Here is a 22,736-nt window from a genome sequence, read left to right as displayed (position 1 = left end):
TAAATCTTCTTGTGTGTTCACTCAACTTGATCCAGTTCTGTGATATCCTTAAAAATTTATAATAAACATCTCCCTTCAGGCTAGTGAATAAAGAGAGAAGCCTGAACTATGAAAGAAAATAACAACCAACCAAAAAAAAAAAAATACAAACCACAACCCAAAAACCAAAAAAACCCTCCCCCAAAACAAAGGGAAGAAAGGAAAGCTTGGTTCAAAGCTGTCATGGTGGGTACTGTCTGATAGCCCCTGAAACTGATAGTCACAAAACTCATATACAGTATAACCAAATTACTTCAGTACTCGTTCATTAGAGAACTCTCTTCCCCTTTCTTCTTCAGAAAAACCTTTCTACAGAATAATTATTAAGGCAGGCCTAGGGAACTGGGTTAATTTCAGAGCTTTCATTTTTAGAAAGACTGTTTAATATTTATAGAAAGTTCTTGTTAAGTTTATGCACCTGTCAAAATACTAAATTATATGATAGTGATTGCAAAATGAGCTATTTATCAGACAGATGTCTCTACCAAACCTAGAGTACATAGACATGGAGGGGCAGATCCCCTCCTGCTGCAGGGTAATGGTGCTTCATTTATGACAACTTGCCAGGGAGGGGTTATATTAACCCTCCTGGCTCCCAGAGCTGTGTGGGTTGAAGTAGCTCTCCTGAAGAATGTCCTGTCCACAACAGGAGATATAACACTAACGTGAAGCACAAGTAACTGTTCTGATGTATAGCTCACCTTCACATTTTCAACAATGTTCTTCAAAAGTTTCCTAGTTTTGATAGTGGGTGGCTTCTTTCTCCAGCTGTGGCCTTAGGTGTGCAAAAATAACACGAGGATACATTTTAAGTTGAAAGACACATGTTCTCATGAAATAATTCTATAATTAACAGCATTGTAGAATACTGTTAGAGGTGTTAAGAGTCTGACCTCGGCCAGCTGTAAATTGTAACTGAAAAGTGTGCTTTGTTACTGGTGGGAATAGGTCAGGATGTCAGGAGACTGTGCGAAGGGGCAGAGCTTGAGTCAAAGGTTGTCGCAGGAGAGGATGGAGAAGTGACAAGTTGAGTAACGAAAGGCATTGGAAATGCCATATCCTATAGTAAATTTAAGCAGTTTACTATAACTTTCTCCAGATGCTTCTGAATTTATGCCGTATATTTGCTGGGGTTTTGTTGGATATCCTGGGAGGTATCCAGGCTGCCTGCACCACTGAAAGATACTAAAGATATTTTCATCATTTCATCAGGTCCTGGGCATCAGAAACCTCTGCTTGTACAAACCTGGATATACATTGGAAAACAAGTGTGCTAGTCCTAGACCTTAGATATTTGGATCTGGCATCTAGGAAACATGACACTTTCCCTCCAGCAACGGAAATATCTATTCTTTTACAGTATCTCAAAGAAAAAATTCAATGTCTCTATGTCCAAACTAATCTCATGCTGCTTTATTTTATTTTTTTTTTCTTAAGAAAAAAGTATTTATACATGAAGAATAAGCTGCATGGGCTTCACTCTGCTTTGGAAAGAAATTCTTTGTAAATAGAACTAAGACTCTCTAATCCTTGTTATAATAAACTCCAGTGATCTGGTGTATATCAAAGTTGTTGCTTTTCAGCAGCACAGTGCTTCCTGCATGATCCATGGAGCAAAAATTCTCATACTGAAGAAAAACAAGAAAAAGGAGAAGGTAAAATAACTGAATTCCTCCCTCAAATACAAACCCATACCAATTTGTTAGTAAGCTCCCTTGAATGTCTGTGCACTCAGAAACCAAGAAGGAAACCAATAGCCACTATCTGGCTGGCAAATCACCACCTCTATGACCCAGAAAGCCTGGCAAAAACCTAGTAAATATATGTTAAGAAGAATGCAAGTTTTTTCGTGAGTCCTTACATACAAAAGACATTAGGGATGTTTGCACAAATTATTGAAATATATTAGCATAATAGAAAAAATATACAGCATATCACTTGAATGTTATGCATATGTATACTTATTGCAGTTACTTAATATATAATATTAAATATACTGGGGAAAACCTAGTTTTTTACTCAGTTTACATTTGTTTTGATTCTATGTGATGGATTATGAATTACCATGCTACTGATATACCTATGCAAAAATACAGTGCAGTAGATGTCTAAATATGACCTGAAGTGAAAAGGAATTATAACTCCTCTTGATGCTTCTTACGATTTTCTGCATTATAAATAAGAATGATTTATTATTGTTTCACCTACTGCTCTGCTAGTGATGGATCATAATAGTAGATCATCATAATTTTGAAATAAGAGCAGAGCTGTTTTTTCTTCCATATAATTCAATTTTAATTCCACTACTGAGGTTGTTGAATATCATAATCCATCTACTTTACATTACATTTTATTAGAAAGAAGATATGTTAATATATCTGGTAGTTCTTCATTACTAACATCTGTTTATTAGACTTCTCTATTAAACTGTCCAACATACCTTTTGCTAGTTTCATTATGTTTTCAGCATGACCCACATGACAACTATGAAGAAAAAGAGGTGATATGTATTGGAACAGGACCAGTATTAAAAAGGAAGACTTCCCCTTCTGTATGTGCAGTATATTTAAAGCAGTATATTTAAAGCAAAATTGCTGTACCATTATTGTAAATTTTCAGATCAATATGATCTTACTGCCATAGTATTCAGTGGTTCAACAAGACCTTTCTTTCATGCATTTGGTCTCTGGTATTGCTTTATATTCAGTTATTCCATATATTGCCCCCATTTAAAACAGCTGCTCTGTGTCTCATTCAGGTAGTCCTCTAACTGTGGTACAGATTGGATGAAGACCTTCCCTTTCCTTTGTATGAGTTTTCATATGTTCACCTTTACAGTGGGAAACCTCTCATGAAGCAGGAGCATTCCTGCAATAAATCTAGCCTGTGGTAATTGCATGAAGCTTTAAATAATTTTGACCTATGGGAGTAGATTTATAGGCAACAGGTTCACGAAGTATTTCCCTCAGAAGACTCTGAGTCTCCTTTCCCTCTTGCTGCCACCAGATTCTCCTTACACAGCTGTCATCATGCTCTACTTTCTTTTTGATGCTTCAGCAACCTTCACTCCCCTTCTTGCTAAGGGCCCCAGCATGTCACTGCAGCAGATGCTACATAGCTAATGAGTGGCTGAAGCAAGCCTCTCACTGGCAGCTGATAAAAACTTTATATTTGAAATTAAGTCCCTTCCCTAGAGAGAAAACAGCCTTCTCCAGTTTTACCAGTAACAAGAGGAGGAACCGATGGATCTCATGGTAGAACAGATCATCACCATCAGCCATTGCTGTGTTTGCTGTGCACAAAACCCTCACTGCTAATGGTGATTGACTCTTTCGAACAGCCGTCACCCCCACCTATATATACAAGGCTGTGTCTTTTAAAAAATTGTTTCATTTTAATAATTTTATTCATTTAGTCCGTGGCTGCATCTAAAAAACTCCAGCTGGTTCTGCAGCTTCCTTTGAAGTGGGCTGTGCCAGAGCAACTCTCTAGAAAATAGCTGGCAGATGAACGCAAACTGGCTGCCAGGGATGTGGAGCTGGTTACTTCAGCTCTGTCTGACTCCACAGAGAGCTGAGGAGCCACCTTGTACAGTAGCTCTGGTTGTGAACATCTACTGTAAAAGCACAAAACAAGGTCTGCAGACGCGTGTGACAATATCTACAGGACATAAGAGGCTTACTCACCTTTGCTAAAGTACTAAACCTCAGCTGATGTCAGATGCTTGGGAAAAAGGAGAGAAATACAGACAGCCTGTGGTGAGGAACCATTCATTTTTCAGATGTGTATGCATACCATGGCCTAGAAAGTATTCTGGGAATATTACTGTCCTAGGTTGCTTAATCTTTATTTTTAAAGCCTATGAATGATTCATTGAGCTCCAGATAAATTATTTCAGTACTTAATTATTTCAATTAAAAAAAAAAGAATAAAGTTTAAGCTATTTCTGACTTAACAATTAAGAATTTGATAGCTCACTTTCTCTATCCTGTGTTTGCCCATTCAGGGTGGATTTGCTTGTTTGAAAGGATTCTGTGAGCATACTGCAGTCCATAAAATGTTTTCAAATTATTTTCTGGTTGTTGGTATTTCAAAACTGGAGGTGTTCTTCCTGGACATAACACCACATACAGTTTCCCTGACACACTATGTGGAGTAGTTTCTTTTTTATTGGGCAAATTAACATTTATGGTGCAAAGAGCATTTTCTCTGAACATTCTGCATCATCAGTTCAAAATATTTGCTATGACTGTATCTACCATTAACTTGTAAATGTATGGAAAGCAGGCACAGCGTAGTTGTGTGGCTGCCTTCACTCAGCCCCTTTCATAACAGAGTTTCTATCATCTAACAGCTATTGGGTGACTCTGAAAAGAGATTGATGGTGTCAGACCCGCTTCTCAAAAATAAGCCACTAAGGTCCACTGCAAACCTGCAGGAAGAACTCACACTAAATTGCAGCTTTTTGAGAACCTGACAAAAGGAGGTGAGAACGGAGTGGGTCAGGGTGTTTTACCTTCATTACAATGACTCCTAATTGTAGCTGAATGAAATAGTAGGGCAAAAGAAAGTAGCTTGCATAAGGGTTGTCTGGTTTATGTGCTCTCTAGATAATAACACATCAGTCTCTGGAGCTATTTTCATTAAATGGCCATGAGAAGGGTATACATTAATCAGTCAATATAGTCCCATTTTTTCTTTCCTGTAATTATTTTTCTTAGAATCCTTATTCTTTGTATAGGAAAGGAAACTCATATAAGATTGTATATCCAGTTCTTGTTTACTGAAGAACAAATATATATGAGCATCTGAAAACTTTCACAAAAGCCAAATATTAATGGCTCTCAGAAACCTGTGAAGAAATAAATAAGTAAAAATGAAAAGGAAAAAATAGAAAACCCTAGAAGCACAACTGAAATGTGTATATATACAGTTTTAAAGCTCCTGCTTCACAACAGAATAAATAACTCCTTGAGCAAAAATTTATTTGTATGCCATTAATTAGAAGCATAATTAATTTTTGTAGATTATAAATAATGGTGTGCAAAATGTCATTCCCAGCAGATCAAACAGAAATAATATAAATATTCTTAAAAAAACAAGAATAGCTTGCAATGAAACTAATGAAACTTGTACTAACAAGCGCTATAAATTTGTGTCTGAAGTTAGCAATTTATTGGTAAAATTCACGGGTTCATTAATCATTCTGCTTTCTCTTATACATGGCACATATGGAAGAAAAATCTCTATGTTTATCATTGCTTCCAATAAACTAGCATAAGTAGATTATTCCCAACAGAAAGATTTTTCCCACACCCTAATCTCAGAGCAATCATTCACTGATGTAAATGAGCAGTTACTTAAACCTCTAAGAAGGGATGCTAATTAGCTAAGGAAAACTAGGCAAGAGTATTTAATTAAAAAAAAACTCAAAAAACCCACAAACCGCCATTTTTTTCCTGATGTTTTATTTATAATGTATTATTTATTATCAGTTTGCTTGGATGTTGTCTCTGTGACAATATCACACTTAGATGCATCTTTTCAGAAGGAGGAGCTCTTACAACCTTCTCTATTTGTAAGCTTTGGCTTTGTGGCCTCCACTCAGTTGTAGTTACGCTTCTCTCTTCTCAGTTTGTTTAGGTATGTATTGAGGTAAAGATGAGAATGAGTGTGAGCCTGCTTTGCTCTCTGCTAGCAGCAAGGATGGATATGTGACTACCTGGACTCTAAGTACTTTAAAATATGTGAATGTCTTAGTATTTCTACAGATGCCTTATGCTTCGGAGTCCAAATACCTCCTAACAAGCTATGTGCCTTAGAAAAAGAAAATCTTTTAGCTTTTGATGCAAAACAGTATCTGCAGCATGTGACACACAAGTAACATCAGAGCTCTGCTAGGTTTGCACATAATGTTGTGTCTCTGGATAAAGAAAACAAAAGCTTCTAGAAGTCAGATTGTTAAAATATATTAGATCTTCTCTGATGTGGTCTCTTGGCATCCCTGAGCAATGTCTTGAAGGCTTGCCCAGGAAAGATACTCTGTTTGTCCACTGTCAGATCTTGGCAGCCTCCTCTGATGATCTGGTCAACAGTGGGGATAATTAAGTGGCACTCAGGAGACATAAGGAAGGAGGAGTTTGTGCCCCAGCATGGGAAATCTTGTGCCTACAATTTGTCCTGGGCACAGATCTGCCCTTCTTCCATGCCTTCAGCAGTCCTAAGGAGAGAAGGGTTGGCATTACAGTCACCATTGGCACAGGATTGGTGTTTCTGTGTTAGTATGTTAATCCCAGGTCAAACACACCTGGGTGTAAGTAAAACAGATGTAGTATGGCTTCCGCTATTAGATTTCTGGCACTTCTGGTCAGCTGTAAGGGTAGATTTTTGTCCTTGAAGCATCGGTCTGTCAGAACAGCTTTGCTGTTGCTAGTTGTTGCTGTTAACAGTGCTTAACAGTCTGCTCCTGCCATGGAGTAGAACTGGAGCTGCATCCTGGAGACATGGGGTTTCTTATCTTTTGCTAACTCTTGTCTTCAGTACTGTGGGGCTCTGCTGGAGGACGTCATGTCAACACACAAAATAAGGGTAACCCAATGTTTTAATGGAGTAGAAATTTTATTTTCGACTTTTGGATAATTTTATTCATTTTATTCTTTCTTCTGACTTGATAATGTTGAAGGATGTAAGGAAGGGTCTTTTCATGGAAAATGTATGGACATTGTCAATAGTCAACTAATGGCTTCAGGCAAGGTTTCAGATTTTAAATTTATGTATTTATTCCATTAAAAATGAAATGATTCTACAGAGGGGAGAGGCACTGTGCAGCAAGAGCACTATTACTGAATGGATGGAAAATATTGGATATTCTTGGATGAAATTCTTTAACTGTTTTACATGTTATCTCATTCTTTCATACCTGCTTCTAATTTCAGCAGAGAAACAATGTTTTATGAAGCTGACTTTTTCTAAGATATAACTTATTTCCTCCTAATAAATTATATTCCCGTTACATACGGTTTTGCAAGTACAAGAATCTAAATCTGTCTCACACTGCTCTGCAAAAATCCTTCCACCTCATTTTTTGCTTTAATTTTCCAACTAAAATTTTAGTATGTTGTTTAAAGTTATTTTCAGGAGGGATGGCAAAGACAAGGTTCTAACAGATATAGGTTTTAGAGATTATGATGGTATTTCTAGAAGGCTGCAAAAATGCAAAAACTGTGTGAACAGTAGAAGCACAGCTGAATCTTGTTGAGCCCAGGAAAGTATATTGAGTATATTCCTGCATACAGAGATTAGAAATTGAGCACATGTAAAGTGTTTAGATTGGTCTTTGTTTTGTCTGTGAGCTGTGATTCACAGGTTTGGCATTCTGTTGAGTAGCTGGGCATCATTGTGTACCTTTGATGTATTCTCCATTAAAATGCATGTGCTGTACTTCTGGAGGATTGATGAGAGGCAGAAAAATTGAAAACGTAGTAGAAAGAAAACAGAGTAAAAAAGAATTCTCATAGGCTACATAGACACAATTCATGTCAACATGTGAATAAATACTTCATGTACCTATGGCTAGACAAAAACCACTGAATACTCTGACATGTTTTGTCTAGCATAGAAAATTGTTCTAAACAAGACACATCCTGAAATAATGCTTTTGTGTTCAAAGCACAGTATTTGGACATCTATGATTATGGGTTCTGTTTTTAACTCTGCCATGGGTTTATTTTAAGTTTTAAAAGAAATCTTGGAAAAAAACCTAATCATGTCTCTCATTCTCTATTGGTAAAATGAGAGTAAAAATACAAGTGTGATTAGGATGTTGTTAATTATAATTTGAGAAATGTTTTTTAGGTCCTTAAGAAAAGCACTAAACCCATGAAAAATAGTATTATTTAATAAAGATCTAATGAATAAGTAGCCATGAGGCCTAAATTCACTGACAGGATAATTTTATGAAAACTAGAAAAAAGGGCTTGAAGTTGAGAAAGCATCCAAACAATTTGTAGTTTAGATGAGTATTATTTTAAATCCTGACCTCCAGATTAGAACTTCCATTGGACAGACACATGGTTTTATATAGTAATATACAAAAATAAGTTAAGAAGGAAGGATTCAGAGCTATGTGACTGAAAGCATGAAAGGCCCCAAAAGCCTTTCGTGTTATCGTCTTTGAATGGTGCTTTGGTCTTTTGTTCTTCTTATGATAGAAGATGCTTTAGTGTTGCAATGACAGAGAAGCTCCTACTCTAAATTGTAGGGAAAAAAAGTTAACAGAGATTAAATAGATGTTCACTTACCCACAAAATCTTTTTATAAAGCTAGTTACTACCAACAGACTTTTCATGTGTTATTGATGATGGATTACTCATGAATGCCTGCTTTCCCTCACGTCACAGCTAAATATAATGAGCTGTGTACTATGCAAAAAATGTTAGATTTCTTTAAGGAAAATCATTAGGTTTTGAAAATATCATAAAACAGCACCAAGATGAACTTTTTCATTAAAATGCCAGAGTGACTTTTTAAAGAGATATACATCTCTGATTTTCTTCATTCTGAATTACAGTTATTTTTTTACTATTCTATGTCTGACTCTACACATTTTATTTTGACCTGTTCCAGAAGCTTTAATGAATCCAAGCTCTTGCACAATAAATTAAAAATAATAGAATCTGGCCTTTAAATATTATGAAAGACAGGAAAACCCCACTTGAAAATGCTGGCCTCTTCCTCCAGTGTCACTTTTTCTAGATGAAAACTAGATGGATTTTTTTTATTTTTATTTTTTTTTAAGTGGGATCTGAGGGTGTAATTTCTGAATAGGTCAATCGATATGCTGCACTACAGAACTACCTTGTTTACGCAGCTGCTCACAGAAGCAGGATGGTTCCTTGTACTTATAGATTTGGTATAACCATGGGGCTGCCATAACATCAGCAGGTCCTTTTTGCAGGGATGTGTAGATAATCTAGACAAAAAAGCACATATAAAAATGGATGAAATGGATTTAATTTTGAAATATGTGCTTCACCAAGGTGCTCCTACAAGACATCTAGTTTCATAATGCAAGTCCTCTCTAACCCAGCCATCAAATTATCATATAATTGAAGCTTTACTTTGCTAAATATTAGGACATTAAATGTGTTTTGCATTTGCAAACCTAAGGAAAAGTCTATGGGAAGCATTGTAGGAGGTAATTTTGAGAACCTCATGAGAAGTCTTTTAGAGGTTGCCTGTATGTATCTACTCTTAAGCAAATACTACCAGGCTATATTTTATTGACAGCATTGGAGAATATTGTGCATTTGTTATGTTTCACTGGGGTAACGACTGCAACTGCCCAGGTCTTGCAGAATAACTTTTATCAAGTTAAGTCAAATGCAGGATGTTAACAACTTTATATTATGTGGGCTTTTGTTTGGGGGTTGGTTTTTTTTTTTCATTAGCTTTGCAGGCTTTCTGCTGCTCCTGTTAGATACTTTTGAGCTTGGTCTAGTCTGAAATACATCCTGACAGGATGAAATGGGGGAGTGTGTACACTGCTATGTGGTCTCAGATGGGGTGGGTTGGTAGTGCGCCCTAAACTTTAAGAACCACAAAATGGGAGTCTTTAGAACAGGGAGCTCAGCTGCAATCTATTCTCTGATGGTAAACTGGTATGTTCCTGTTAGCGGCTGTCACCTTTTGATCAGGATGTCTAAACATTAGGGAGAAATAGAAGAGAAAGGTGTTTAATAGGCTCATGTTGGAGAAATGCTTTACAAGAATGATGAGCTTTTTTGATTTGTACACGTATGTTGCCACACCGTATGTGTAAGCTGTGATACTTGCCACCCTGAGTTTCAGGAAAATTGTATCTGGCCTCTTGTTTTCCTGACTCAGTTTATTCTAAACTTCAGATGGATGAGAAAACCTTCTCTGTGTACTGTGTACACAGGTAATAATGCATTCAAAGCAAAATACTTAGTGCTTGTGGAGCTGTTTAAATCTCCAGATGTATATTTTGTTTTGTTTAAAGGCATTATATGAATGATATAATCTACTATATGAATAGAAAATTATGTTTATGGAAATATTTGTATTTTATACATTTTAGAATGTCTTACTTGGCATCTAAATGCAAAACAACTTCATTTTTACTGAGATGACATGATCATGAACAGGAGATATTGAGCAATAGAATAGATAATGACCCATATGTAACAGTTGCCTTTAGATATACAGCCATGTTTGCAGAGATTATAGGAAGGCTTCATGTGCGTCAGTGCAATTTACTAAATACAATGTGGGATGAAATTGCTGTTGTTGGAGCACAGGACATCTTGTAATGAGTAGCTTAGAGTGGGAGAAAGCTCTGTATATTTACCTGGAACAAAAAGCATTAGTATATTTAGATGATTATTCTCTTGAAATAATTTACAAAATTGCAATACCTCTGAGAGTGAATTCCAGTTAATTGCTTCACCATAAGAGAGCACTTGTTTTTCCAGGAACAACTCCTTTATGAACCTTCCTTGATGCAGTCTTGCAGGTTTCTTTCCAATTTCCTCATAAGTGTTCTGTCATGTCAGCAGCTTTATTTCCCCTCATTACAACTTCACCATGGCAGTACCTCAACGTCTTTTCCATGTTCCAGCCTTGTCTTCTACTGAAGTTGTTTAATTTAGTATTTTATAATCTTTCCCCAACAGCTCATAAGTTCTCGCATAGTTAGGAGAACAAAAGATAGGACAGATCTCTGCTAGTCCAGGTGCAATCATGTCCTCTGTGCAAGCAGCTGGCAGTAATGCTGTGAGAATGTACAAGGACAAAGTCCTCTGAGGATCTCTTAATGGGGACAGTATTTGGCTCTGACTTCTAACCAGCCTCTGGCTTTCATGAAATCTTTAGCAACAATCCCTCTGACAACACTGCCTATCTGTCAAGGGTAACGCCAGCAGGTTCAAACGAACAGACACACAAGCACAAATGACTCATTTCTTTAGAAGAGCAAGCTAAAAATAGTACGGCCTTTGGATATCTTCAATATGTTACAAATGCATGGTATGTTGCTACACAATAGCCTTTTCTCTCTTCTATCCTCAGTAAGATGTGCCTATACATTTATTTATTAAATGTGGTGAAGTAGTCAAGGGTCTCTGTTTAATGTTATCCAAAGCATCAGTGCGTGTTGAACTTAAGATGAATGCAACCTAACTGCAAAAAGCCTGCAATTAGTTTATGCAATATCTCCTGAAATAGGAGAACACATCTTTCAGTGGAAGTTGTCAACACTTAATTGCGATAGCTAATAGAATTGTCCCAGTATATTTGAAACTAATAGTGTGAAGTGGGATTTTCAAAAACATTAAAGAAAAAAATCCTTTAATAAAACTCCCATACTTAATCTTCCCACTGTTGCTAAGCCTCATGATATGAACTTCTAACTCACATTAGGAAATATTCTCCTTGTTTGACTTATGTTTTCAGATTATGAAATTGGAAATTCAGTTTTGTAAAGTGTTTGTGTTTTTCATGGTAGCTTCTGTATGTTGTACTGTTCTATAAATTATCATAAGCCTAATTTAGCTAGACATACATATATATGAATATGAAACCAGTGTAATTCCTCATTACATTGATCAATTAAGGTGTTTATGTAGCTTTACTGTACTAAGTGATATAATCTGGATGAATAAGAAAAGCATTGTGTTCTAGCTTCCTTACAAGAAAGTGGGTCCATATAAAATCTGCCTGCAGTGGTACCTTGTACAATACGCATTCTTACTAGGTAAGTAGCAGGGCCCAAATCTTATGTAAGTGTTCTATTTCATGACAATTTAGTCAGTTTCCATGGAGATAATTACGTTGTCGCAAACTAAGAGTAAAGATTTCAAGTGCAAGATAAATAGGAGGAGCACTTGGACTTCCAAGCAATAAGGATGCTCTTCTTTTGCACTGTAGTAACAAAATGCAACTGTAATCACAGGAGTGAAAGAGTGAGGTGTCTTAGCTATAAACATTGTTAGCATTCAGTGTATCAATGCCCTGTATTTCATACTATGCTTCTCAATATCTTTTTCTTTATGATCGTGCTTTCAGTGGATTTCAATTTTCACCTAGTTACACTAGAATGTGGCCAACTCTTTAACTAGAGTAAATCAGCCCAGCTGGACTGCAGTCAATGTAACTGTGCTAAATTAAAGCTGAATTAAGCTGTGTTGAATTAAACCACTTGAGGATTTGGCTTCACATTGTTCACCTACCCTGCTAAGTGATTAGGTCAATAATATAAACAAAAGATAGATACCTGATGGATTTATTTTTCTTCCCCCTCATATGTAAATGTTCCCTTCAATCCTCTGAGTTATTCAAGACAATAGCTTGGTCAAGCTTCTAGCTGTCCAGTTGCCCAACCAGATCATTGCTCAGGGAACTGCTGCATTTTGATCACCATTCTGGCTAGCTAATAAGGCAGCACTTTATTTTCCCTTAATACTTATTGTTCTTCTTTCCCCTCCCCACCTCTCCAGCCATAGTTCTGTAAGTTAATGAAAAATGCTCATCAAAGAAATGGGGTTATCAGGTTTCTAAGACTATTTGCATTGCTGGTCTGTGAAACTCTGGGTTGAAATTGTTCTCATTTTTTTACCTGTTGGGCTATGGCAGTGCCAGAAAAGTGTCTGAATAAAGCCTGAGTATAGGCATCTATGTATACTAAAAGATAAAACACAGGTGAGTTGAAGCATGTTTGTCATGGGGAGAGCCACATCCATACATTATGGATTTGTTAGCTGTTGGTTGTGTTGTTTACTTTCTAAACTTGTAAATCACACCTAACATTAAAAAATAACAAAGAATATACCCTTTGAGTGGGTAATACACTCAGCTTTTCAAATTTAGAAGCTACTGAACACCACTGCAAGCAAAGTATTTGCTATGTGTTGTTGGCCATGATTCTAAACACTGACAGTAGAATTCAGTTGCCTGAACATAAGCACTCAGTGCCAGCCTGCCTCAGGCATTCAGATCTAACAATGAGTTTAGGAAGACCTTCATATACTGGGTGTGCAGGAAAGATAGCATAGAAGTCTGTACTGTAAAGTTGGGTACATTAATGTACATATATGGTCTATATTGTACTCATAACTGATATTTTCTTTACAATGCTTATGTATGCATTAAATATGTTACTTATGTAATTATCTGAAGGTCTGATTGCCTCTTTCCATAAGGAGATATATATGCATCATATATATAGCATATTTTATATACTTAGATTTTTAATATATGTTGAAACTCTGCCTTTTATTTATTAATTCAGTGGCACTGCCTCAGTTGTGTTCTTTGTTCAGCACTAACAAAAACTTTTGTAACTTAAAACATCCGAGAGGGTTCTAGTTTTCTTTCTGTGATTTCATGTTGTTTGAGTGAGAACAATGGCCTGGACAGTGCTGCTCTGCAAGCTCAGGCTCCCTGCAGGAGCAGCAGCATGGGGGGCTGCCACACTCTTCAGCTATGCTGGGAGCCCAGCCTCAGCGAGTGCTGTCCACATCTTAATTCTCCTTCAGATCAGAAGTCCTCCCCATCCATCTTATTCTCTCATTCTGCCACCTGCTCTTAATGTGTGACTGAGGCTATTGCTCTTGTTGATCTCTCATCTGCTTATTTTGCCTTTTTATCTTCTAAAGTATATGGCAATTAGAATGAGAGAATAGTGACATAGCAATAAGCAGAAAATATCTTCACATTGCCTTTTTGTCACTCATAGTTCTTTTTCTTATACCCTCTTCTCACTGTGGATGTCTCCCCTTTTTTAGCTTCTTCCATATTATGCCTTGATTTTAGCCTTTAGCTGGGATCTTGCTGTTTCAGTCATTTTTAATTTATTTTTTTTTCCTAAAGAATACATATGTAAGAAACTTTCGGTTTTCTTTAGAAACTATACTCAAACAGTGACTCAGAACTGAACACTGAGCTGTCTGAATTCTATTTGTCTAGTAGTACAGCAGTGAAACGTCATACCATTTAAACCAATTCAGGTTTTCCGTCCAGAAGTTAGTTATGCTGTAAAACTAAATTTGGGAATGTTCAAGAATGTAAGAACTGTGGGAATTTTTTGAAGAGTATGTTTCTAAAAATATTGTTTTCTTACTGTGGTGGGATTTGAATATATGCACTTCCAAAGTTACCAACTAATCTGTGGGGGGGGGTTAATTGAAACCTGGTCTTCCACAAACTGTAGGTACTAAGCATTAAGCCTTACCCCTGCAGAAATCCACAAAATGTATCCATCCTTCTGAATTTCCAGTGGGGTTTTCAGTGCTTGCCATGTGAGAAAAGAACAAAGGTCTTAGCTGGATTTCTTTGTCTTTGAATTTGAACTTTAAGTCAGGCATATTCCATAGAAACCGTTGCTCACTTTAGGGTTACGTTCATTATGTGATCTATTAATGACCTAGGATGGCAGCTCTGAAGGGGCAGGTTCAAGTCATTGTTTATATGATGAAGCACAAGAACACGAATGGCAGATGCACGCATTTTGTGGTTGCAGAACATGTGATCGTATCCCATTAGCACAACTCAAGAACAGGCAGCAGTGCCTTGTTAAAGAAGAAAGAAGTTTTCTACGAGTTGTGCTGAGGTCCACTAGTAGAGCTTAGGAGAAACCTGCAGTATGTCAACTCCTGCCCAGGAGTATTTGTATTTCAGATTGTTATTTTTACATTACTTCTGCAATGTAGTTCATTACATTTATGTGGTACATAAATCAGATATTGAATACAGAATCTGCATATCCCAAAATCAATGTATTTCTCAGATTGTAAGAAACTAAGGGTTTTATTCACATGTATTGCAAAAGACAAGAGCTCAGAAGATGCTAAGCGTCAGTATCATGAAGGTGGACAGATATGCATCCCACCTCCACCCTGAATTTAAAAGCAGAAACTATTGTAGGAGCCTTATTTTGTTCTTTAAAAAGCTAGAAATGCAGATTTGGCCGTTCACTTCTGTACTGTAGTGACTCTTTGGCATTTAAAGTTGTGGCTTTTCTTCAAAGCTTTGATGCTGATACTACAGCATCAGTTAAAATTCTCCAATGGCAGTCAGTGTTCTGTCTGCTACAGTTAGATAGGGGTTTATCTATCTGACCTTCAGGTTATTTAAAACTATTGAATGACAGTGTGAGATTTAATAATTGATTTATTCAATGCATTTATACTGTCTACCAAAGGACTCCTAACAACTGTATTGAGAGAACTTCAAAAGGCTTATAGGGATGGCAATAACTCAGATTATATGAAAAGAAAATTTCTGTGCCTCAGTCTGGCATAGTTAGCAAAGTGTTTCAGTGTCCTCAGAGGTCAAATTAACCACAGAGTGTTGTATAGCTGCTGTTAGTTTGGTTGCAAATCAAATGCCCTACCTTTGGTAGAGCTTCAGAATGAAGAATTTTGTGAGAGCATTCTTTGAAGCTTTTCAGCAAAGACAATGATTTAAAAAATATTTTTTATAGGGTTTAATCTTTCAGGGCAAGAATGTGTTAATGGCAGTTCTTCTCTTCAACAATTTATTATGGAAAAATAGTCTTAGAAGCATTTCTCCACCACAACTATTTTATTTATCAATAAAAATAAAAATTCAGTAGACTGTGGTAATTTTGCAATAGGACTGTGGAGGAGAGGGGCAGCTTTAATGTCGGTCCTTGAATCATTAGGATTATATTTTCCCTTGGCCATTATTTTCTTAAAGCAAACAACAACAACAAAAAACAAACAAAAAAAAAAAACAAACAAAAAACACAAAAAAAACAGTGACAAACAGAATAAATATGAAGGAATACCAAGGCTTGCCACTCTTACCAGCTCATGGGATGTTTAGACTTTCTGCTGCTGGGGCTGTTTTCTCCCAGTACCCTGCTTTCTCCATCCACACTGTTTTCATGGGAGATAAAAAGGACTTTTTTAATTATTATTTTTTATTTATTTATTTTATTTTTAATTTTGGATGCTGAGGAATTTTGTCAGGTTGAGCTGGCAAAGAGATAAGTGCCCCAGCAGGGAGGAAGATTCATAAATGCTGAAAACCCCATCTCTTAAACTCCCTGGCTCACAGGTGTTTTGTTATTAATGAAGCTGAAAAAGATCCTCCAAATTATGTCTCCTCCTTGACATGAGAGCTTTGGCAGCCCTTTCTGACTGAAAGCTCCTGCTCTTCCAGGTGTGTGGGATAAACTTGCAAGCCAGGATAGAGAAACAAGGGAGAGAATAAAAATATTCACATACCCAAGGAATTCGAGGGATGAGAGACAAAGAAAGAAAGAAAAATCCCACTAGTCAGTGCATTGTGAAATGTATTCTGTCAATACATGGGAAAAGAGATAACTACAAACTTCATCTCCATGCATCTTATTTATTCCTCCAGCCACATATACCTGGCAGCAAAGAGAATTCTAATCTGGTCTGTAACCCTACACTAATATCCTTTTTAAATTCCTCAGCAGAGCAACCTAAAGATGAAAAAGGATTTATAAAGTTTTGCAATCTCCTTTCAAAACAAACAGTGATGACATCAAAGTGTTGGAACAAAAGAAAAAGCTTTGTGGTTGTTTTCTGGTTTATTTGTTTGGATTTTTTTATCCTTTGTGCCCTATGTGTTAAGATCTGACTTATGGAAAATATATTATTCTGTTTTTTATTGCCTTGTTATGGAAGAATGAAGTTCATTTTTGCCTTTTATTGGCACCACCTGTTTCTTTCTTGGCAAGTATCTAAGACAGCATCATATGGTAATATTGCACATACAAGTGGGCTGGTCCTGAGGTATTCAGGTTGTACTGATCATCAGATGCTCAAGAATTCTCTTTTTCCTTATTGTCCTTCTTTTGCATAGTCTGACAAAGCAAAAGACACCCCACCCCCACCTCCAAAAGCTATGAGATATACTTTCTATTGAGAGATATAGCAAAAAATTACTCATTACAGAGAATGAAAAATTAAGATAATGTGTTGAGGAAAAGTATCGCAAGATTCTTCTTACATTCACCTTTCTAAAACACTGTCTTCAACCCAAGCAATGTAGCAGGATGTGCTGCAGTTTTGAGGCTAATTAGAATTTTGTCATTGACTTCATTTCCAGACACCACCTTATTCTTAGATACTTGTTTTGTATATGTGGGTTGACTTATTATCTGGCAGTAGTTATTGATTTCTGTTGACAGTCTGAAGGATGAAGTTAAGCAAGATGTACCCCACTTACTGTTACACACAGAAGCAATTTCAGTTATTGATATAAGAGAGGAATATAGCCTCATTTTAATATTTGTTGAAGTCAAATTAAAAAAAAAAATCACCCTTTCCTAAAGACTTCAATAGAAATTGTTTAGTTGAAGAGGTTCTGGGAATCTATTTTGATGTCAAAGTTGAGCCTGAAGAGATTCTCAACAATTAAGAGTGCCAACTTGGAAATAGAAGAAAAGCAAAGGTAATAGGAGCTTAACCTCAGAATCCATTTTATGCTGTAAACAGCATTCAAAGTGTTTTCTTTGGTTTGTGAGCCAGGGCTGTGTATCAACAATTCATAATAATCAGAGATATAATACACAGTTTAGGTTGAGCATAGCTACACTTGAGCATAAAAGAACACTGAGGCATCTATCCTTGTGACGAACAGCTGAGAAGTTTACTTGGTCCTAATGTAACAATTGATTTATTTTTGGCTGCTTAGAGGTGGAAACCAGTATTATTTTAATAAATTCCAGCTAAAATGGTTCACAGGTTTCTATGAAATCTGCCAGTGGTGACAGTTTGTGCAGTATACACAAGTTTACTAGGTTTTCAGTAAACAGGGTCCAAATATTGTGCAAATGTTCTATTTTGTGAAAAGTCAATTAGTTTCTATGGAGACAATTATGTTGTCACAATCTGAGTATTACAACTTTCAAGTGTGAGATAAATAAGAAGAGCATGGGTAAATAAGGAGACAAAAACTGATCTATTTTTGCTCTGTAATAACAAAAAAGCAACCGCAAGCCACAGGTATGAAATTATAGTCAATGCTTTCTTTAATGTTGTCAGAGTAATTTATTAATATTCTGAATTCATCCTGTGACTGTGTACACCTGTCCTATATTACTTCTTGTGGTTTTTCCTGTAAAAATTAGCATCACTTTTCAAACTGCTTATCCTGTGATAGTGGAAACCAAAACTACTACAGCACATATCAGGACTGCTATTTCTTCAAGGACAACATGGCAGATCAGGTGACAGGTCAAATGACGAGAGCAAAAGGTAAAGATTTTGGTACTTATCATTGATGTAGTTCCAAACATCTTTCTCCTACACCAAACAATAATTTGTTCTAAAGGAAAGGTACAGAGATTGTGGCCTCAGGGCTCAACACAGCCTACACCTTTATTTAGTATAGCCCAGAGTCATAAGATTCTTTTCTGGTGTCATTATTAGATAACTGCTTACATGCTAAGGCTGGTTTTGTCAAAGATGCATGAAAGGGTTGTTCACCCCAAGCAGGGAAGATATCTTTCTCTTTCCCAGGTACAGTGTGCGGAGTTTGGGATGGTATTCAAGGAACATACACTGTGCACAAATAAGGTATGTCTGGTAATTAGAATTGTTACCATTTTGAGTAAGGAAACACAGAAGAGGGAAACATACATAGGGGACACATTTTATAGATTTACTATAGATCCACATATACCTATGTACGAGTGGGCATGTTAATATATACTCACACAGTCTGCATCCTACTATGCAGTGTAAATAAGAAACCATAGTAAATTTAGAATATTTTCTTTTTCAGTACACACATCTACAGACATGCATGTTATATCATGGCTCTCTCTTTCTATTTGGTAATCTGGTAGCACTGTCTTGGCAACACAAATGGCTGTTTTCTTTGTTCAACATTGACAAGAGATTTTCCAACTTAAAAAAATCTGACACAGTTCCAGTTTTTTGGTTGTATCTTTTTTTTTTCGGGGGGAGAGTCCATTTTTTTTTTGGTTGTTCCTCCCCCCATTTTTCCAGGGTTGAATGAGAAGGATATATACTGGTTGAACCTTCTGTGTTCAGCTGTTAAACTGACAGCTTTTTCTTTTGCCATGAGAAAGCTTTCAGTAATTTGGATGTGGTGCCTTTTTCCTGTCACTGCCAAGAACAATGCTTCTGTTCAGGCTGACATCAGAGGTATAGAATTGCTCTGTGTTTGACCTCTGATAGCGTGCATAATAGATCTGTGCAACACAAATACTCCACAAATAGTCTATTTGGGTGCATAGCTCAAGTCAAAACAGCAGTATATATTACAAGAATGTGTAAGTCAGAAGGGAGAGAGTTTAGGGAGAAAAAGTCATTGCTAGACTCGCCGTTCTGTATCAGTGTTTACAAAGGAGCTATCTTCCTTATGCAAATGTGATATACCCCATCCCTGCTCCTGCCTCAGATCTACTTCATACTCTGAACAAAAGCATTCAGGAGACAGATTTCTCAGAAGTTTAGCTGAATTTACCTGTGGATGAAGAAAGGTTTGGAAGACAATTTAGGTTAACTTTCTGTTACAGTTGGCTGAAATTGGAATGTAAACTTTTTTGTATGGTAATCTAATGTCCAGTACACAGTATAAATAAGGCAAGATGGCACCAGCCAGTAGGATGCAAAAAGAAATGAAAATTATTTGGAAGTGGAGGACAGGCTGTTTTCATCTTCATGCTAGTGTCGGGGTTTTTTTTTTGGGGGGGGGGGGGGGGGGGGGTTGTGGTTGGTTGGTTGGTTTTGGGTTGTTTTTTTTAATAATCTCTTAAAGATGTTATGTTCTCTAGCCTCCTCTGAATATCTCTCTTAGAGTTAGTTATTCTCTAATTAGAATTTTATGGGTGGCATTTAACCTTTTTTTAAATCACAATAGAAATGAGAAGCCTTTCTAATGTACTGACATATGAGACTGTCTATAGATTTTTATGAATAATCTTTCTGAGATACCTGACAGATAAAAGTTGCTTGCAATCTATGGTTTTGATGCTTCGTTTTTACTGCTTAAAAGCAACAGTTAAGTCAAAAAAAGAATGAAATCAAACACATCTCTCTCTTTACATGTAGAGAATGAAGTGTGGGGGAGTTGTTTACGCTACTAAAATCACTTGAAAGCAAGGGAACTGGTGTATCCCTGTGCAGTATCCTAAGCATAGGTCATACTGTGATGAAATTCCAGTTTCCTTTTTGCTTCTTCCTCCAAACAGTACAAGAACTTTATACTGAAATTGCTATGGAAAATCTGTTGTAATGTGTTTGCATATCAGTAAATGCTCAATGTGCAATGAGCTTACACAGACTGTGTTAGGACTGATGCCACTGTCTTCAGTGGTACTGATAGGGTAGGCTAAATCAAGTCAAAACTCAGGGAATATGTAGCACTGTCTGCAGACACTCATCAAAGAGCATATGTGACCACAACACCATGTAAAGCTGGCCACAGATGCTGAATGAATGCTGTCTCTCTCAATCAGAAATATAATTAAAGGAGAAGGAAAGACTTCTTTTAAGGGAAATCCCAGAATGTTTATATTAAGGCATCCTGCAAAATAAAGCTTTTATTACTTCTGTTTGAATAATAATAATAGTTGCATATTCATATTTATTTCCTGCCCTTTTTTTTTTTTTTTAATAAAGTTTTGTTTATTTAACCCCCACTATTGGCCGTGTCTTAAATTGGTCCATATTGCAGCTTTGCATAGTTATGCTGGTTTATGTACTTTGCAAGGTTATTTAGTCCTGTGATATTTTCTGTCTCTGTACACATAAAATTACATATCTCTAAATATAGTCACTAGTAGCAATAGAAGATTAATACTTATTAAAACTGACCCTTCTTTCCAGAAGGCTTTCAAATACCTTTAAAACATAAAAAAAGTGGTATCTTTATTAACAGTGTTCTGTAGAAAGCTGAATACAATTGAGAAGTAAACTACATATAAGGCTAAGGAAAACATCACTGTGGGCCACTGTCATTGCAGTAAATCAATTTATCCAGATTTATATCAGGGGCAGATTTGGCCCAGTAACTCTACTGAAAAATCTGTAGTTTTAATTTTTTTATAAAAATTTATATCAAATTCTCATGAGTAATTTGAAGGAACTCCTAGTGCAAATGTTCTTAGCAGGAGAAAAACATATTTAAATATCCACAGAAAGAAAATTAGAAGCTGAAATAAAATGTGCTATGTCTTAGTCATACCTCTTGGTATGATTATAGGAAAAATTAACCTAAAACTGACTATCCTGTCTAGTAATCTGAGAACTTAATTTGATCTATTATTGCCCCTACCATTTACAGAATCTAGTACAGTTACTGATAAAAGCTGCTATGCTATTAACGAAATAAAACAAAGCTCTACACTTTTTATATGAGATAGACAATTCTTTCTGGTAAAATAAAAAATAAAAATAAAAGAAAGTTCATATCTACATTTGAAACACTTGGCAGCTTAAGTACAACATATTTTCCTGTTTCATAGCGCAATTTTATTTGGCATACAGCGTTAGTAACAGTTTGCTAGTTGTTTACTGAATATTTTAAATATTTCATAAACTAACAAGCAATTTGGAGCATTTTATGCTAATGGTAAGAAATGGTCAGAGATGGTACTTAAACATGATTCATGGAATACGTGTATGAGATGTGTATAAAATTTGCAGAATATCAAACATCAGGTACCTAACACTAAAAGTTTCAAAACTTAAGCTTTTATTTTGGCCAAACAATTTACAAATAGCTGTTTCCATCTTGAATATTTCATGCCATTCATCCATGGAGAGAAGATCCATAGGCAAGCTAGCTATTTACCCTGGGTTTATTGCTACCTAATGCTGGAGATCTTAAGTAATAGATAGATGGTATAACGTAGTGCTGTTGCACTGAGAGGCTTTTCCAAATTACAAACCTTGGGGAAAGAGGTAGTTCAGAGAAGAAGGTGTGAGAAATGTCTTCCTCATTGCCTAAGTATAGATATATGTAGTGTCCTCTTTTTGCAGCATTTGAGAAATGTCAATGGGCCTAATCCTCCACTGCGCACATACTTCACCTGGTTGACCAAAAGGCTGCTATCCCTGCAAATTTCTAAAAGCCTTTGTTACCACAGAACTTTGGAAAATAGAGTACCATGGCTGCCCTTTTTTTGTTTTCTTACCTTCTGTTAAAATAGGTATCTCCTCAGGACACATGTCATGGAGTCCTGCTTTTAATGTAGCTTCTGGCACAGATCAAGACAGAATGGAAGCATTTGCATTAGTACTGTTAAAAAATAATCTATATTCTTGAGATCTGTGGAAGATCACTGTGCGTGATCATACAGCATTTTAGAAACTGTAGTAAAACGAAGTTATTTGGAAATCACAGTCTGTACATAGCTAGAATTTGTCAATCTGCAGATATTTAATTTTATTCACAATTTGGATGACAGCTTTTTCAGGAACAGTGCTTGGTTTAACTGTGAATTGCAGCAATACTCAGTGTGTGGGAAGTCAATGTAAATCAGCTGCCATCTCCACACATTGAACTAGGGTCACATCAGAACATACTAAGAAAACCTGACCTGTCTCTGTTTTCCTTTAAGACATATTGCTGGGTCTTGAGAATTACCAACAAGAGCATCATAGGTCTACAGAATGTTAGCTAGAACTTTATGTGGGCCTTGCATTTAA

This window comes from Pezoporus occidentalis, unplaced genomic scaffold (assembly GCF_034315485.1).
Source record: "Pezoporus occidentalis ecotype Australia unplaced genomic scaffold, CSIRO_AGI_Poc_V1 ctg135, whole genome shotgun sequence".
In the NCBI taxonomy this organism is placed as follows: Eukaryota; Metazoa; Chordata; class Aves; order Psittaciformes; family Psittacidae; genus Pezoporus; species Pezoporus occidentalis.
This window is presented reverse-complemented; position numbering follows the sequence as displayed.